The sequence below is a fragment of the Lepidothrix coronata genome, unplaced genomic scaffold, assembly GCF_001604755.1.
Source record: "Lepidothrix coronata isolate B3197 unplaced genomic scaffold, Lepidothrix_coronata-1.0 Scaffold90, whole genome shotgun sequence".
In the NCBI taxonomy this organism is placed as follows: domain Eukaryota; kingdom Metazoa; phylum Chordata; class Aves; order Passeriformes; family Pipridae; genus Lepidothrix; species Lepidothrix coronata.
In genome coordinates, this window is record NW_016690270.1 from 1,097,834 (window position 1) to 1,113,077 (window position 15,244).

The following is a 15,244-nucleotide window of genomic DNA, read 5'->3' on the forward strand; positions in this document are numbered from 1 at the left end:
AAAAGGATGTTTCTGGGCTCCAAAGCTGTTCATGAGCTCTCACACCTGACAGCTGCAATCCTGCCCTCGTGAGAAGCTGCACATGAAGAAACCCACGCTGCTCACCCAAAGCTAGACCAAGGTGTGTCCAGGTGAGCCAGGGAGCATTGGTCTTTACAATTATGAGGGAAGATGAGGCCGAATTAAAAGCTGGCATTGTTAAAACCAGTGGGAACAGATGGGCCATGTCCCCTACCAAGCAAAGCAATCGTGGTCAATGTCTTCTGGGGTTCTGGGTAGTCTTGTGTGAGGGCAGAAGGGGCTATTTTTGGTCGTTGGACAGGGCACAGTTTGGCTTTTTGGACTGCTGAGACCAAACAGCAGAGGCAGGCAGGTGTAATGGGACAATAAGCAGGGACAACAGAAAAATAAAGGCAATTTACTTCACTTTTCCCTCGTGTAAATCTCACAGACTTGTGAGCCTGATCAAGGATGTTCCCTCTCTCCCCAGTGTCACTGGGAATCTGTCTTGGCATTGGACAAAGGCATGGAGGAAGGAGGCTTGTGCCAAGGACAAGGACTGAAGCATGAAGGAGAAAAGTCCCTCAGGAGAATCCAATCACACAAGATGGACCTCTCCAAGACGGCTCCATCTGCTCAGAACACCTGAGATCCCTGCAGGTCACATATCAAGTGCTCTGGAGCATCCCAGGCTCCAGAGGGCAGGAAATCGCTTCACTGGAAAATGGGTTTATTGAAAAATTTATTGAAATGCCTTCATAGTCTTCAGTGAAACAATGCCTGAATTCTGTTAGCAAAGAGCAGAACACCTGGGGGATACAGACTTCTGCATTTTTCACAGTTTTCCATACCCCCCCCAGTAAACAAACCCACCACGTTTTGACCAGCTCTATTTGGCACTGGTGGGGGCAGCTGACACCTCGGGAGGGTCAGAAGCCCGCCCTTACATTTTCTCTGGGGAGCTGTCCTGTGACAAAACCACACACCTTCATGAGCCCTGTTTGAAAATGCTCCAGGGAAACTTTCTCCTCTCCAAAGAAGTGGTGAAAAACTCACCAAAAACCTATGAGAATTCAAAATTCTGTCTTCAGAATGAATAAAAAAAATAAAGTTATTGCCTGCACTGTTTTGTGTGCAACTCTGCATTCTATATTTGGATGATCCCGGGATACAAGAGTTAAAATATTTTGTGATGCTTCTATTTTTATTTCTAAACCCCCTAAGGGCAGTTGCTACTTAGCACTCATTAAAACATCTTTTTTTCCTACATCAAAGTGTCTCCTGTTTGTGTTGTAATGAATCAGTCTGATGTTTTGACATTGTGGAACAATGTGAAAATAACAAAAAATAGTGTAAAATGAAAGACTGTGAAAGAAAATACAGATCTGAAACATCCAAGATCTTCTTGAAACTGCAAGGCTTACTCCTTAAGTTGCCTTCTGCTGGCAGTGTATGGAATACTCCTTGCTCGCTGCAGGAGATACTTTTCAGACCTCGTGGATCTGCCTTTCAGGTGCCCAGCCCTCCTCCAGGCATGATGGGGACAGTGCCTGCACTGCACCCCTGGGTGGGGGTGGGCTGCAGGGATGTGCAGACCCTCAGCATCAGTCCCAGCGTGTGGCTGAGGACAATGGGAGGTCAAATATGATTTCAAATCATAGAATCACAGAATGGTTTGGGCTGGAAGGGAACTTAAAGCTCATCTCGTTCCGATCCCCCAGGCAGGGACACCTTCCACTAGGCTGGGTTGCTTCAAGCCCTGTCTAACTTGGCCTTGAACACTTCTTTCCTCCCCCTTGATCCATATCTAAAAGGAACAAAACCCACTGGTTTCTGAAGAAATCTTCCAAAATGTAGAGGTGAAATACTATTATCCCATCACTGTGGCAGCCTCACAGCTCCACAGCACGTGGCTTTTCTTAAAAAGCCCCACTCCCCTCCCTCTCACCCTCCTGCACCCCTGGGGCTTCTGGCCATGGGCAAGTCTGAGAGAAGGGGCTCTTTCCCACCATCTCTTTGGGCAGTGAGGAAAACCCAGCCCAGATTTCTAAGGTTATTGGATAGGAAACATTTGGAGTAATTTTATTTAAAACTTACTGATGTTTTGGCCCTTTGAATGCTGTGGTGGTTTGCAGTCCTGCAGGACTCGAGCGCAGCACATCTACACTCAGAACCTTGAAAAGGGGACCCTGAAAGTGCAAACCCTGTCAGTAGTCTGCTAGCTAATGAACAGCAAGGCAAATGTGGTGCCAGTGACTCCGCTTGGCCATTGACTCTCCAGTGTGACTTCCCACAGGGACCCCACTCCGGCTCCTCCAGAGCAGGGATATCACACCTGGCTTGGTGTGGTAGAATTCCCGGCCCGGCCGTGGCCTGAGAACATCGTGGAGGAGACCTGCAAGGACAGATGTTGTGACGGAGGAACAAGTTCCTCCAAGGCCTGGAAATGAACTTCCTGAGTACAGCTCTGGACCTGGTGATTTTTTTTCTAGCCACAAAAGTACGAGAGATTTCTCCACAGGCTGTCCATGCTTGTGTGAGAGCTGAGGCACAGGATTCTTGCCTGAAGTGTTGTGGGAGTAAATATTTGACTTATTACTCATTTAAAGATGTTGTTGACTTGTTGCTGTGTTTTTCCAAGCTCGTGCTTTTCCTCTTAGTAAGGTTTCTTGTGTTGTGTACATCCCCAGCGCAGGCAAGAGTGGAAGTGCTTCCTGTCAGAGCAATCAGAGAAGCTGTTTATCTCTTCAAGTGTTTGGGGGTGGTTACTTCAGTCAACCACATTAAGCTAATTTAAAAGGAACCCATGGTATTTGAACCTTGTTGGATTATTTTTTTTTCTGCAGCATCTGGCAGAAGGACTAAGGATTCATGGACTAAATGGGTTAGGGACTCCTCTGATCTTTGTTAGCTCTGTCAATGACTTTGACTTTCCAAACTAGGTTCTCTCTTTTGAGTGACCAGCATCCAGTGAAGTCAAACAAGTGCTGGGTCACTCATGTCTGTGCACAGCTGTTGTCATTTGCACTGGAGAACCCACTCCAAACATAAGGACTGTACCATAGCAGGCACTACAGAAATGCACAAAGAATATGATTCAAATCCCAAAGTCCCCTAAACTCTATAAGAAATTAGAAAGGTAGGAGAAGAAATGAGGTGCTGCAGCTTCACCCTTGTTTGCAGTGTAGGACCTGGAGAAGAGCTGTGCAGACTCTTGCCCGTGAGTTCATGACACCACACAGGATTGGTGTTCTGGGACAAGCCATCCCTCTCCTACTCCAAAGCCCCCCTGTTCCCCTCCTCAGTGACTGGCCTGTCTGTCCTCTCTACAAGATATCAAACAAAAGCAGGAATCCTTTAGCTGTCAAATCATCCTTCATGGCTCTGCTCTGAAATGCTGCCAGTAGAGTGAACTACTCCACTACTCCCAGAACTGAAACTGTGCTGGTATCACACCACTTATCCAAGAAGCAATGTCTTTTAAGGCCTCCTGCATTAGGTGTTGAAAATACCTACGCTTTCAAATGGCACTGCACCAAAGCCATCATGGCTATAATTACTGTGATTTAACTTCCCCCCCTTCCCCAACTAATTCTAAACATTTATTGTAAGCATTTCTAACTTGTACCTGCAGGAAAACTGAGACACAGTTCATGGAAACTGAGCTCATGTGATTCAGTCTCAGACCTTACAACTCCTCTGGCCCTCGAGGGGTTCCTTAAATTATTTGCTTTGATGTCACCTTCTTTCATGAACCACCTTTGATTATTCCCTGATTAGCTATCTTCCTTACCAAAAAATGAGGTGACACACACACTGCTTTGGGTTCCCTGGTAGGACTGCCTGCCATGCTCTCTACTGGTGACCACAGTGTTTTAGCTAAGGAATGATATGAGCTTTAAAGATCAAAGGAATTTATCTTTGGCATCACTGCTTGGGGAGGTGGGATTCAGGTTGGGGTGGTGGGTGCTCTGACACATGGAGCCATGGATGTCCCTGTGGGGAGTGCACAGCCCCACGAGACCCAGCTCTGGTGAAGGCACCTGCAGGGCTTTGTGGACGTGGGTGTTCTGGAGCCAAAAGGAGAGGGTTTTATATTACAATAAGGGGGCTGCATGGAGGGCACCCTGCAATCCTTGCCTGAGACAGGCCTAAGCAACATCCCCAGGACACACCTCTAGGGACAGCAGGATTGATGCATCTCTCACAAACTCGAAGTGCCTAAAAGCTGCCCACAAAACTGGGGAGAGACAAACCCTGCCTGTGACCTAAAAGCTCCTGACATGCCTTTCCCCAGGGGAAAAGCAAAGTGTTTCCCCAGAGATTCACTCTGGTGGGAATTAACACAAGCAGAAATCAACAGACCTAAAGCAACACAGGCTGAAGTGCCTTCAGAGTAACACAATGAGACTGCGACTGCTCAGCCAAGAGGGTTCAGAGGTGAGAGGGTTTTGGGATAGGGTTTTGGCCAAGGCCAAGCAGAGAGCCTTCAGAGCCAGATGTGTGTCTGGTCCAGATCTGAAAATCCACAGAGCTGGCAGAGATGCTCTCCAGGGAGCTGTCACAGGACAGAAGACATCCTGCAGAAAGAGCAGCTCCTACCCGTGGCTGAGAGAAGATACTCCCCAAACACCTCTCTCTACTCCAGAGGGGCAAAAAGTCTGGTCCCCAACTTCAGTCCCCTGAGGTGCTCTCCATGGGTCTCTCTGTCACTCAGCAGCCTGTGTCCTGCTCTTGTAGTTGCCTTCAAGCAGAATTCTGCTCTGCAGCGTTTCTGCAAGCTCAGGTTGCTGTTCCCAGACCTCCACAGAGCCCACAGTGGGGTACTCCATGGGCTCCTGTCTTCTTTCCTGCCTCAGTGAAATCCAGTGCAATGTGGCAACACCTGGAAGTGATGACAGACATGGCCCAAGCCCCTGGACAGGACCTTCAGTATTTAGGGAAAAGAACATTGTGCTCCCTGTTTGTAAGGAGGCGAGGTCACCCCAAAGGACACACCAGGCTGCCATCCTGGTTTGAGCCTACAAAAAGTTACTAAGAATCCCAGATGGTGACTGTCTTCTCAACCCCTAAATTTCTCCACTCTATGAATATCTTAATATTTTTCAAGATATTCAGGATACTAATGTGCTCTCTTTCCAGCACAGGCTCAGCCTAGCTCCTCTTGGTGTTGGTGCTGAACATGAGGCTTCCTGGATGATAAAAAACATCTTCCTTACACTCAGGCAGGTGAGCAGAATTTTTTACGATTGTGGGAAGAAGCTAATGACTTGGCATTCTCTTGATTAATTAATTGCACAATTACAGCATTAAGGCCTCCCAGTCCAGCAGTCTGATTTCTGGGGGACCTGAACAAACCAGACCAAAATTCCCACCCTTATTTATCCTGTTCTTGCAAGGCATGAAACACCCTTGTCTCTCTGAAATCCCTGGGGCTTGAGCACTGTTTCTCTCCTGGCCACTCTCATTAAAATCCAGTAAAAACACACAATTACACCACCAGAAAAGAAGCCCAAAGGCAATAGATGATGGTTTCAGAAATTCTTTAGATTATACTAGAGTGATTCATAAAGGTTCTTGCTATCTCTTTTCCTCTTTATCTTGAAATCTCCAAGGTCCCCACAAAATGCCTGAATTGCTCAGGGCAAACCTGGGGCTGACAATAGAATGGTACTTGGAGCCATAGAACCAGCTGAAATTTTTCCTAAAAGCCTGCAGGTTGAAAGTTACTCTGAAGGTAGTCTCCACAAAGAGAAGGAGAAAGGGAAGATAAAGAGATCAAAGCAGTAAGAGCTCATTTGCATCACACCATATCTGGAGGCACCAGCCCTGCTTCCACCCCATATCACTGCAATGGGCAAGAGCACAACGTGTTTCTACTCCCACCTCTCCACGTTTGAAAACAGATCAGTCATCTTGGATCATCCCCCATGTGTAGGCCCTATCCCAGATCTCCACAATGTTTCAATAATAAAGTCTCAGCCAGTTTGCCAGGCTGAGATTAAGCCCATCCCTGCACCAGGTCTTCAGAAGTCAGGTCTGTGCAGTGAGAGCAGTGACCCACAGTGAGCAGAGCTCTGATGCTACTCTGGCTACTGCTCCTCCACCTCCTCCTGTACCTGCCCTGGCTCTGCAGTGTCAGGTGCCCTCCAGCACGGGAGCAGAAAGGGGCTGGGCAGAGGAACGATGCATTTCTGCCCCTGGGACTGGCTGATGTGAGAACAAGAAGAAATCACTTTTAGAATTCATGTGCTGGGCCAGGGCTATCAGTAAAGCCATCCCATGCCAGGGCACACAGAGTCTGCCAGGGGAAGGGCTCCCTCTTGGCAGCAGAGGAGACAGGAAGGTGTGGGGTGCACAGCCCAGGGCAAGGAGAAGGGCAGGTGACTTGGCAGAACAGGCTGCAGCCCCACGGATGAAATGTGGCTGAGGAACAGCAACCACTGTGCCGTGGGGCAGGAAGGAGACTTGGATCAGAACATAAGGGCATTTTTTCCAAAAAGGTAAAATCGTGAATTTTGCTAAGTGTGTCACAGAATCATGGAATCACAAAACACCCTGAGCTGGAAGGATTCCACAAAGATCAATTCAAGGCCTAGCCCTGCACAGGACAGCCCCAACAATCCCACCATGTGCCTGAGAGTGTTGTCAAATGCTCCTTGAACTCATGGAGATTTTCCTCCTTGGCTCCTTCTCCTCTCTGCAGCTGTCCTGGCTGCCCGGGGGAACATGAGGATCACAGGGGAAAGCACTTGTGCTGTGAGGAGTCAGGGAGCACATGGCTTGTCTGGCTGGATACAGCTCTTAGGAGCACGATAGGCACTGACATCTTCTGGTCTACAGGTGTATGAGTGCCCTGGTGCTTTCTGTGCCCACTCACACAGAGCTGGAGATGAGGAGTCTCGCACAGCAAACTGAGGATGAGGCTGATGGAGCCTCCTCCCCTTCCATCTTTCACCTCCTAGACAGAGCAGCCAATGCAGAGCCTGCTTTGAATTGGATGTTGGGAAAGAACCACATTTTTCTTTTGTTACCATTCTGCAAATTCATGTTTTTGGTGACTCCCGTGAAAGAATTGGTTTGGGTTAATGAAAATAACATAAAAGGTGTGGTTTCCACATCCCTCCCCCCAAGTTGACATTAAAAAAAAAAAAATCATCCCAGAAAGGACATTCTAAACCAAAAGTCATTTGAAAAGAAAAATACTTTATGTCTGGGAAATGCCCAAGCAGGACTTCTCAGGCTCTTTAAAACTCTTTTTAGGTGTTAGCCTCATGTAATGGGATTTGGAGCTGGCAAGAGGAGGACCTGGGTCAACCTTAACATTCTTGTTAGTGTGAGCACATCAAATCTAAAAGAACCTCTAAACTAAAAAGAAATATTGTGGCATGAATGAGAGCAAGGAATACTTTTTTAAAGCAAGAAAATTGAGATTGCAAGCACACGACCTTTCTGCCCACTGTGTCCTTTGGAGCAGCCACAGCCCAGCAATGTCCTGACTTTTAGCAATGAAATGGTCTCCTCTAGATCTCCTCTAGTGAAAAGAGCCTCACATCTCCTTGTGTTCAGAGTGTGGGCTTTTTTCCTGTCCTTCTCCAGGTCTCTGCTGGGTTTCAAGTCCCCACTCACGGGGCTTTCTGGAGACAAACATTCCTCCTGTGGGAGGAATTATCCTCTTAACACCCATTACAGCTACCAGGTAAAGGTGAACCCAAAAGCATCTTCCTCTTTGCTGCCAAGCCAAAGCCTTTTGAACAAGATAATGAGCAGTGAACAGCAAACAGGGGCAACTGGTGCATCTGTCACATTCCCTACGCAAATGTCCTTGAAACCACTTGAAGCTGCAGCACGTCCAGCACAGTGACACTCAGTGGTCTGACTTTGTTCAGGACACAATAGTCCACTGTCAGTCTCCACTCTCCACTGGACTTATGCACTGGCCATAGGGCTATTAAAGGGAGAGCGAGTCTTGCTGACCACTCCCTGGCTCTCCAGTTCATGAATCATCTCAAGGATGTTGTGGTAGCCATCAGCACTTGTCGTCAACCCCCAGCAGTCCCACAGCAGAACGGTCCTCTGAGAGACCAGGCAAGATATTCAGTTGTCTCATTTCCTTTGTCTCCACAGCAGCTCTCCCAAAAGCCCAAATATGCTGGTTTGTGTCCTTGAATTACCCTCTCCTGAGGCAATCTGTGCCAAGGACACAAAGGGCCCCTGGGCCTGTCACAGTGGGGTGTTTTTACCATTCCTTCCCAGTCAGGGTCACTTCAGCTTCCAGCTGTTGGGATCCCCCTGGCACCCCAGAAATGGAGATGGATTCTGCCCCTACATATCTCAGTGGCATCAGGGTACATTGTGCACTGGGCACTAAAGCCTTATACTCTTGTGGGTCTGATGTGCCATCACATCCACACAGTCCAGTAGATCCGACTGCCCCTTTCCTCCACCTGGCTGGAGGCAGGGCCCCTCTAGTCTTGGTCACAAATACTCATTGCTCACTTCCTGTAAATATGAACTGGAGGTCCCTTCGAGAGGATCAGAAGGAACATCAACCCTCCTCTTCTGTCCGAGGACTTGCCCACTGGAAAGTGGAGTGGCATTTATCCTTGAAGGATTTCTGTGATGGTTGTTCTTCCTCTCGACTCATGTACCCCTGCTGCTGGGGCAGAGGTGGGTTTTCCATCCCATTTCCTCATCTCTCCATGGTCATGGATGTAAAACCTCAGGTTATCTCATGGTGTGTCCCCCCTCTCTGGAGCAGGGGGGCACTTGCTCCCAGTAGCAGAAACTCTGAAACTTCTGCCCCATGGATTGTGTGCACTGGACCTCCTCTGGATCTACAAGGGACTGCTTTTTATTTGAATCCCTGTAGATTAGCTCCAGCACAGCTGCTTCTCTCAGCCACTGGATACCTTTCTTTGTGGTGTTCCACTTGTCTCGGTGCACTGTTGGATCACCCTCGAGAGAACACCTTTCCCTCACACTTGACAGTGGCCTCCAGAGGCTGAGAGTTTCTGTCCTCTTCCCAATCCCCTGGTCAGTGCCCACATCCCAGGACAGGGATCCCAGCTGCTTGACTTCACTGCTCTCTAGTTTCATGTTGTGGGCTGTGATATCCCAGCCCTGGAGCAGCCAGGTCACCAGGGGCTCTCCTGGTGACAGCTGAAATCTTTTCAGACATCTTGCAGCTCACCGAGATGGGATCGGGGGATTATCTCTGGCCCTGCCTCTTCCTCCTGTTCTGAGGGCCCTCCTTCTCTTCATCCCTCACTGTGCAAACTGATTTGGTCTTGGATTTCTTGTTCTGTGCAGGGGTGACTGTTACCAGCATGGATTATTCCTCTGGTTCAGCTGCAGTTTGAGTGGCCACAGTGCCTGTTGCTCTGTTTTCCTCCTCCTCCTCCCCCTCTATCTGGTGCTGTCTGGTGACAAGCAGTGTCTGACAAAATAGCAGCCAGGGCCCAGCACACAGCAATGAATTGCTCCTCTCTGGAGTTGACACAGCATTCTCCTTGCAAATATTCTGTCACTTCATCGGGGTCCTGTACTTGTTCAGGAGTGAATTTCCAAATCATTGGAGCAGAATAATCCTTCAAAAACAGGCCATCACCACTGCCCTGGGGAGAATTTGATCCCAAGGTCCTGAAACTAGCAAGTAAAGCAGTACAGGTGAACTAGAGGGTTGGAGTTGGTGCAATGCTGAATCTCAGTGCAGTTTGTGTCTGTCACTACCTGGAAGAAGCAGGAAAAATTTGGAAATATCTTACAGGGGACCAAACCTGATAAATTTTTTAGTTGAAAATGTCTGAGTGGCTAATTGAAATGCTTTATGCTGACATCAAAACATTTCATTCACTAAAAGCCTAGCCATGACAATGCAATATTTAATGACAGGCAGCACCTGCACAAACTAACCTGAGGCTGAATTTGGAAAAATCAGAGGTAAAATGAAAGACCAACTGAAACAAACCCCTTCTCTTCAGACTCAAACACCTCCAATATGTTTTCATGAAAAAAAAATTTCACCATATACGTGTGCTGCCCGGAAACTTCTGCATTTGCTGAAGAGCAGTTTTTGCTGAGGAAACTGTTACTCAGGGGAAAGTGTGGTTTTTCTGCGCATCGAGAGAGGATCCTTTCGCTGCTCACAGCATGGGTGCCAAGCACAGCCACCACAGGGAAGGTCTGTGGCCCTGGAGGGACCCTGCTCTTGGTGCCAGGCTGTGTTTACACGCAGAAGAGGTTTCCTGAGCAGCTGTTCCCCATCTGGCCCCGATGGAAAGCTGATGAGTTTCCGTATTTCTCTGGCACGTTGCTCTGAGGTGTCTGTGTTATCTCCAGCGCTGTGCATGCCCCCATAGGAAAACCCACGTGCTAGGATGGAGGGGTGGCTCAAGTGTCAGGGAGGGAGAAAGGCACAAAGAGCTGGCAGAAGGAGCAGGGCTTGGCATTTGGAGGTTGGGCTTCTTCCCCTTGCACGCGAGACATTTGGACTTGCCAAGTGTTGATGTCAGTGCTGCAGCTGTGCATCGGCCTCTCAAAGAACAGGAATCTGCTTACTGGGGTATGGAGGATTGTACCTGATCTGGCACTCCTGGACAGATCCTCTGAAGTTCCTGGAAAAGCACAAGAGGTTTGCTGGCAAGAAATAATAGGAAAAACTTCGATGAGAAGCCTGTGTCTTCCTGCCTGTGATTCCTTGGAGCAAACTGTTCCAGTGATAACTGATTTCTCTTACCCAGAAGGGGAAAAAAGATCTTAGGTCAGAGAAAAACAAGCACTTAAATATGCCAGATGGAAGCACAAGTCCTATGAGGAGAGGCTGAGGGAGCTGGGGGGGCTCAGCCTGGAGAAGAGGAGGCTCAGGGGAGACCTCCTCACTCTCTGCAACTCCCTGACAGGAGGGGGGAGCCAGGGGGGGGTTGGTCTCTTTTCCCAGGCAACTCNTCAGGGGAGACCTCCTCACTCTCTGCAACTCCCTGACAGGAGGGGGGAGCCAGGGGGGGGTTGGTCTCTTTTCCCAGGCAACTCTCAGCAAGACAAGAGGGCTCGGTCTTGAGCTGTGCCAGGGGAGGTTTAGGTTGGAGATTAGAAAGAATTTCTTTCCAGAGAGGATGGTCAGACACTGGAGTGGGCTGCCCAGGGAAGTGGTGGATTCTCCGTCCCTGGAGGTTTTTAAAAAGAGACTGGATGTGGCATCAGTGCCATGGGCTGGGAACCACAGCAGGGTTGGATCAAGGGTTGGACTTGATGATCTCTGAGGTCCCTTCCAACCCAGCTGATTCTATGATTCTATGACTTTATGCCCAAATCCGTGGCCTCATGGAGAGGGACTGCTTCTCAAATACTTGTTAGAAAGCTCTGTGGAGATGAAGCATGCAGGTCTCCATGAGTTAATGTCCTATGGGGGATTTATCCAGGGAAGGTTGTGTTGGGGACAGAGGCTTCCCAGGTAGCACAGCTTGGCCAAGAAGTGAGGAGAAGCCCCATCTCCATCTTGGCCATGTGCAGCACCAAGCCCTACACCTGTACCCCCACACTGTCAGGCTGCAGCCAGCCCTGAGCTCCCCTATGCCCAAGGTCATGTTTACCACAGGGGCTGCCGTGGTCTGTTCAGCCCAGCCAAACTGCTTTCCAGATTCAGCTCCCCTGAAAGATTCCTTGTACCTCGTCTTGCTTTAAGCACTACTTGCAGCTCTGCAGATTCCCACTACCCTCAGAAGTGCTTTGCTGGGGGGTGGTCAGGATGGCAGCTCAGTCCCAGCAAGGTCTGGAGAGCTACAAAGAGCCTGATAGGGCTGTAAGCACCTTCAGTGCTGCTGTCAGTTCTGAGCCCCTCATGACAAGAAAGATAGTGAGGGGCTGGAGCTTGTCCAGAGATGGGAACAGAGTAGGGGAAGGGTCTGGAGCACAAGTCTGATGAGGAGCAGCCAAGGGAGCTGGGAGGCTCAGGGGGGACCTTCTCACTCTCTACAACTCCCTGAGAGGAGGGGGGAGCCAGGTGGAGGTCCAGCTCTGCTCCCAAGGAAAAAGGGGCAGGACAAGGCTGAAACAGCCTCAGGTTGCAGCTGGGGAGGTTCAGGTTGGATATTGGGAAAAGTGTCTTCCCTGAAAGGATGGTCAGGCACTGACCCAGGCTGCCCAGGGCAGTGGTGGAGTCACCATCCCTGGAAGTGTTCAAAGGCTGTGTGGGTGTGGCACTTGGGGACATGGTAAGTGGTGGACAGGACAATGCTGCGGGAAGGGTTGGACTCGATGATCTTGGAGGCCTTTTCCAACCCAAATGATTCTGTGATTCCATGACTGTAAGCACAGATTCTACATGAAGGCATATGCAAGAACTTGCAGCAAGCTGTGGAGAATGTGCATGCAGCACACTGGCACTGAGAAACACCAGTCCCAGACTGCAGCCAGACACAGCACAGGTGAGCGTGGCCCCTGGTTTCCAAACTGCTTCCCAAAGGCTGGCATGGTGGCAGCTGGGGGCTGGCAGGAGGGATGAGGGAAGCAGTGCTGTCTCAGGAAACAGCCCCCAGAACACTCAAGCACTCGTCCTTCCCACATTTGGTTTGGAAAGGCTGTGCAGAAGCTTGTGTTCAAATGGCACTTTTTAAACACTCCCAGCCACGATGAGCAACCAACAAAGACAATTCAGTGTCATAAACATCCAGAACAGCCAAGGCTGTGTTCTCATGCCTGGAATGGGTGGAAGGCTCAGATCTGGCGTCTCTGACACTGCTCTAGCCAGCTCTAGTGCCAGCTGTGTCACAATGCTGGCTGACAGATGAGAAGGTGGGCTTCTGTGAATGTTCCCATTTGGCTTGTTGTGCACCATGAGGCCAAGTTTCTCCTCATCATCACTGCCCTGTTTTTACAAGTGCATCTTTCAGAGTCACCCTGTGAACCCAAGCTCGGGGTTGCCCCTGGGAAAACCAGGGCTGGGATCAGCTGGGAAACCAAGCCCTGAAGTAGTGTCAGCACTCTACCTTTCCTGGCTACCCCAATTTTCAAGCAGAACCAGGTATTGGTTTTCTTTTTGGCCCATGAGTCATAGAATGTGGGCACCAGCCCCCCCAACAGGGTTCATCCTGCTGGCTCCTGTGTTGGGATGCTGTGATGCTGGCAGCAGGCAGGAGTGGTGGCTTCAGTCGTTCGACAACAACCAGGGAAAAACACTGTTTCAGCTGTGTTATCCACAGATTTTCACCTGTGCCTCCAAGACTGGGGTCTTGCTTCTGGCACTGTTGTACCCTGAGGGATCAGGTGGGGTCTGTCTGTCCACGCTCAGCCCCCCATCAGGGCAGATTCCAAATGCAGAATGACAGAATGGTAGAATGACAGAATGACTTGGGTTGGGAGGGACTTTAAAGATCATCTTGCTCCAACCCCTACCCTTCCACTAGAGCAGGTTGCTACAAGCCTGGTCCAACCTGGCCTTGAACATTTCCAGGGATGAGGCAGCTACAGCTTCTCTGGGCAACCAGTTTAGAGACAAGGCCTTTGTTCGTGACAGTGTCAAACACTTTGCACAACAGCATCTGCTTCACCCAGACACCTGAGACCTTGTCTGCACTGACCCACAGAGATCTCAACAGGGACCCTGTGGCACCCTGCACTCACCTTGACTTTGAGTCACCAGGTTAGGGATTTCCTGTGGGTCCTGCATTGTATCCACAGCAGTCTGCAATACCACAGGCTATCTCAGATGGCACTTAAAGCCCCTGTGTGGGAAACTGCATTCCAGTCCCAAAAGACTTGGCCAAAACTTTGGCCAAACAAAGAGTGACAGTTGTGTCCAGCCCAGAGCTGGCAAAGTGACCTCCTGGTCGTCTCTCTTCTCTTTCGTATGCTTTGGACCTCAGCAGCCAAGCCAGCAGGGTCCTCCTCTGACCAGAATAACTGAGAGACATGGGAGAGGCAGGGAAGAGCTGCGGGGGAATAACAACCTTGTGCCTGTGCATTTTATCACAGATTCAGGTGCTCTGTTCCGCTGTTCACTAGCAGAGAGCCGTACTGCAAGGATGCAGGATGGATCAGGCTGGATGGGGCTCTGAGCAACCTGCTGTAGTGGAAGATGTCCCTGCCTATGGCAGGAGAGTTGGAATGAGATGGACTATAAGGTCCCTTCCGACCCAAACCAGTCTGTCATTCTATGATTCCCCCTGCTCTACCCTGAGAGGAGCTGCCCATTGCAATGATGGGGCAGCAGGGCCTCCCTTAAGGTTTGCACTTGCTTTTTTAACCTGCTTCGTGGCAGTAATTTAGTCATGACTGTGAGAAGTGGTTGTTGGGACAGTGGTTGCTACCTGTGCAGGCTGGGATTTTCAAAGGAACTTAAGTAAGACCCTGAAAATTGCAAAGAGAAGCAACAGGACATCCTCAGAGTGCGAGAGGAGAAAATCATGTCATAACACAACACCTGCTGAGCAGCCAGGCAGTGTCCAGGCTTTGAGTTTCAGCCCACTTGTCTTGGAGGGGGGTGTTCTCTGTGCCAAAACAAGTCAGAGGAGGAACAATCACATCATGACAGGGCTGAATACATTTAATGCACTCAAGCAGGAAAGGAAAGCAATAATTCACTCTGGAGCAGGACTGGCTTGGGATGGTCTGGCGCTGCAGATGATTTATATTTAGAGCTGGGCTTGGCAGGTGCTTTTATGGAACAGAAGTTTGGTTTTCTCTTGTATTCAACCTATCCCAAAAGCAGTTTAAACCATTCCACTTTGTGGCATGGCCAACTATTAACTAGCTCAGCTGGGGAAGAAGTGCCTCTTCTATTTCTTGGGAGCTGGGTAGTGCTGGGTGGTGCTGGAGACATGGCATTGGCATTGATCAGAGGTGGTCAGCCTCAACATCCTGCGCCCAAATATCTGAGTGGATTGGCAGAAACACTGGAGCCAGAAAGAGCTGGGCTCCTCTCCTGTTCCAGCCTTCTCCCCTGCTCTCCTGCACCCTGTGCTGCCATGCCAGCACGAGGACTGAGAATTAAAAGGCCAGTTGAGGCCACATGCTCCCAGCACTGTGGCACAAGGGCAGACAACATGTCCCTGCAGTGGGGCTGACCTGCCATGGGTGTCTGGGATGTGTTTTGGAGCACTGGCCATGAACAGCTGCTGACCCCATATACGGGGAAGGAATCAGGAAAAGGGACTCCCCCACACAATTCAGAAGCTTAAGTAAAACTTAAAATAGCTCTTTCGGTATCATTTAAGTCCTGCATCTAGGGCTTTACAGAAACTGAGAA

General features: G+C 49.6%; 1 protein-coding gene across 2 annotated transcripts in view; it reads right to left on the reverse strand.

The window, feature by feature from the left end:
• LGR6 (leucine rich repeat containing G protein-coupled receptor 6) overlaps positions 1-15,244 on the reverse strand; it is a 134,800-nt gene that overhangs the window by 89,726 nt on the left and 29,830 nt on the right. The window lies entirely within an intron of this gene.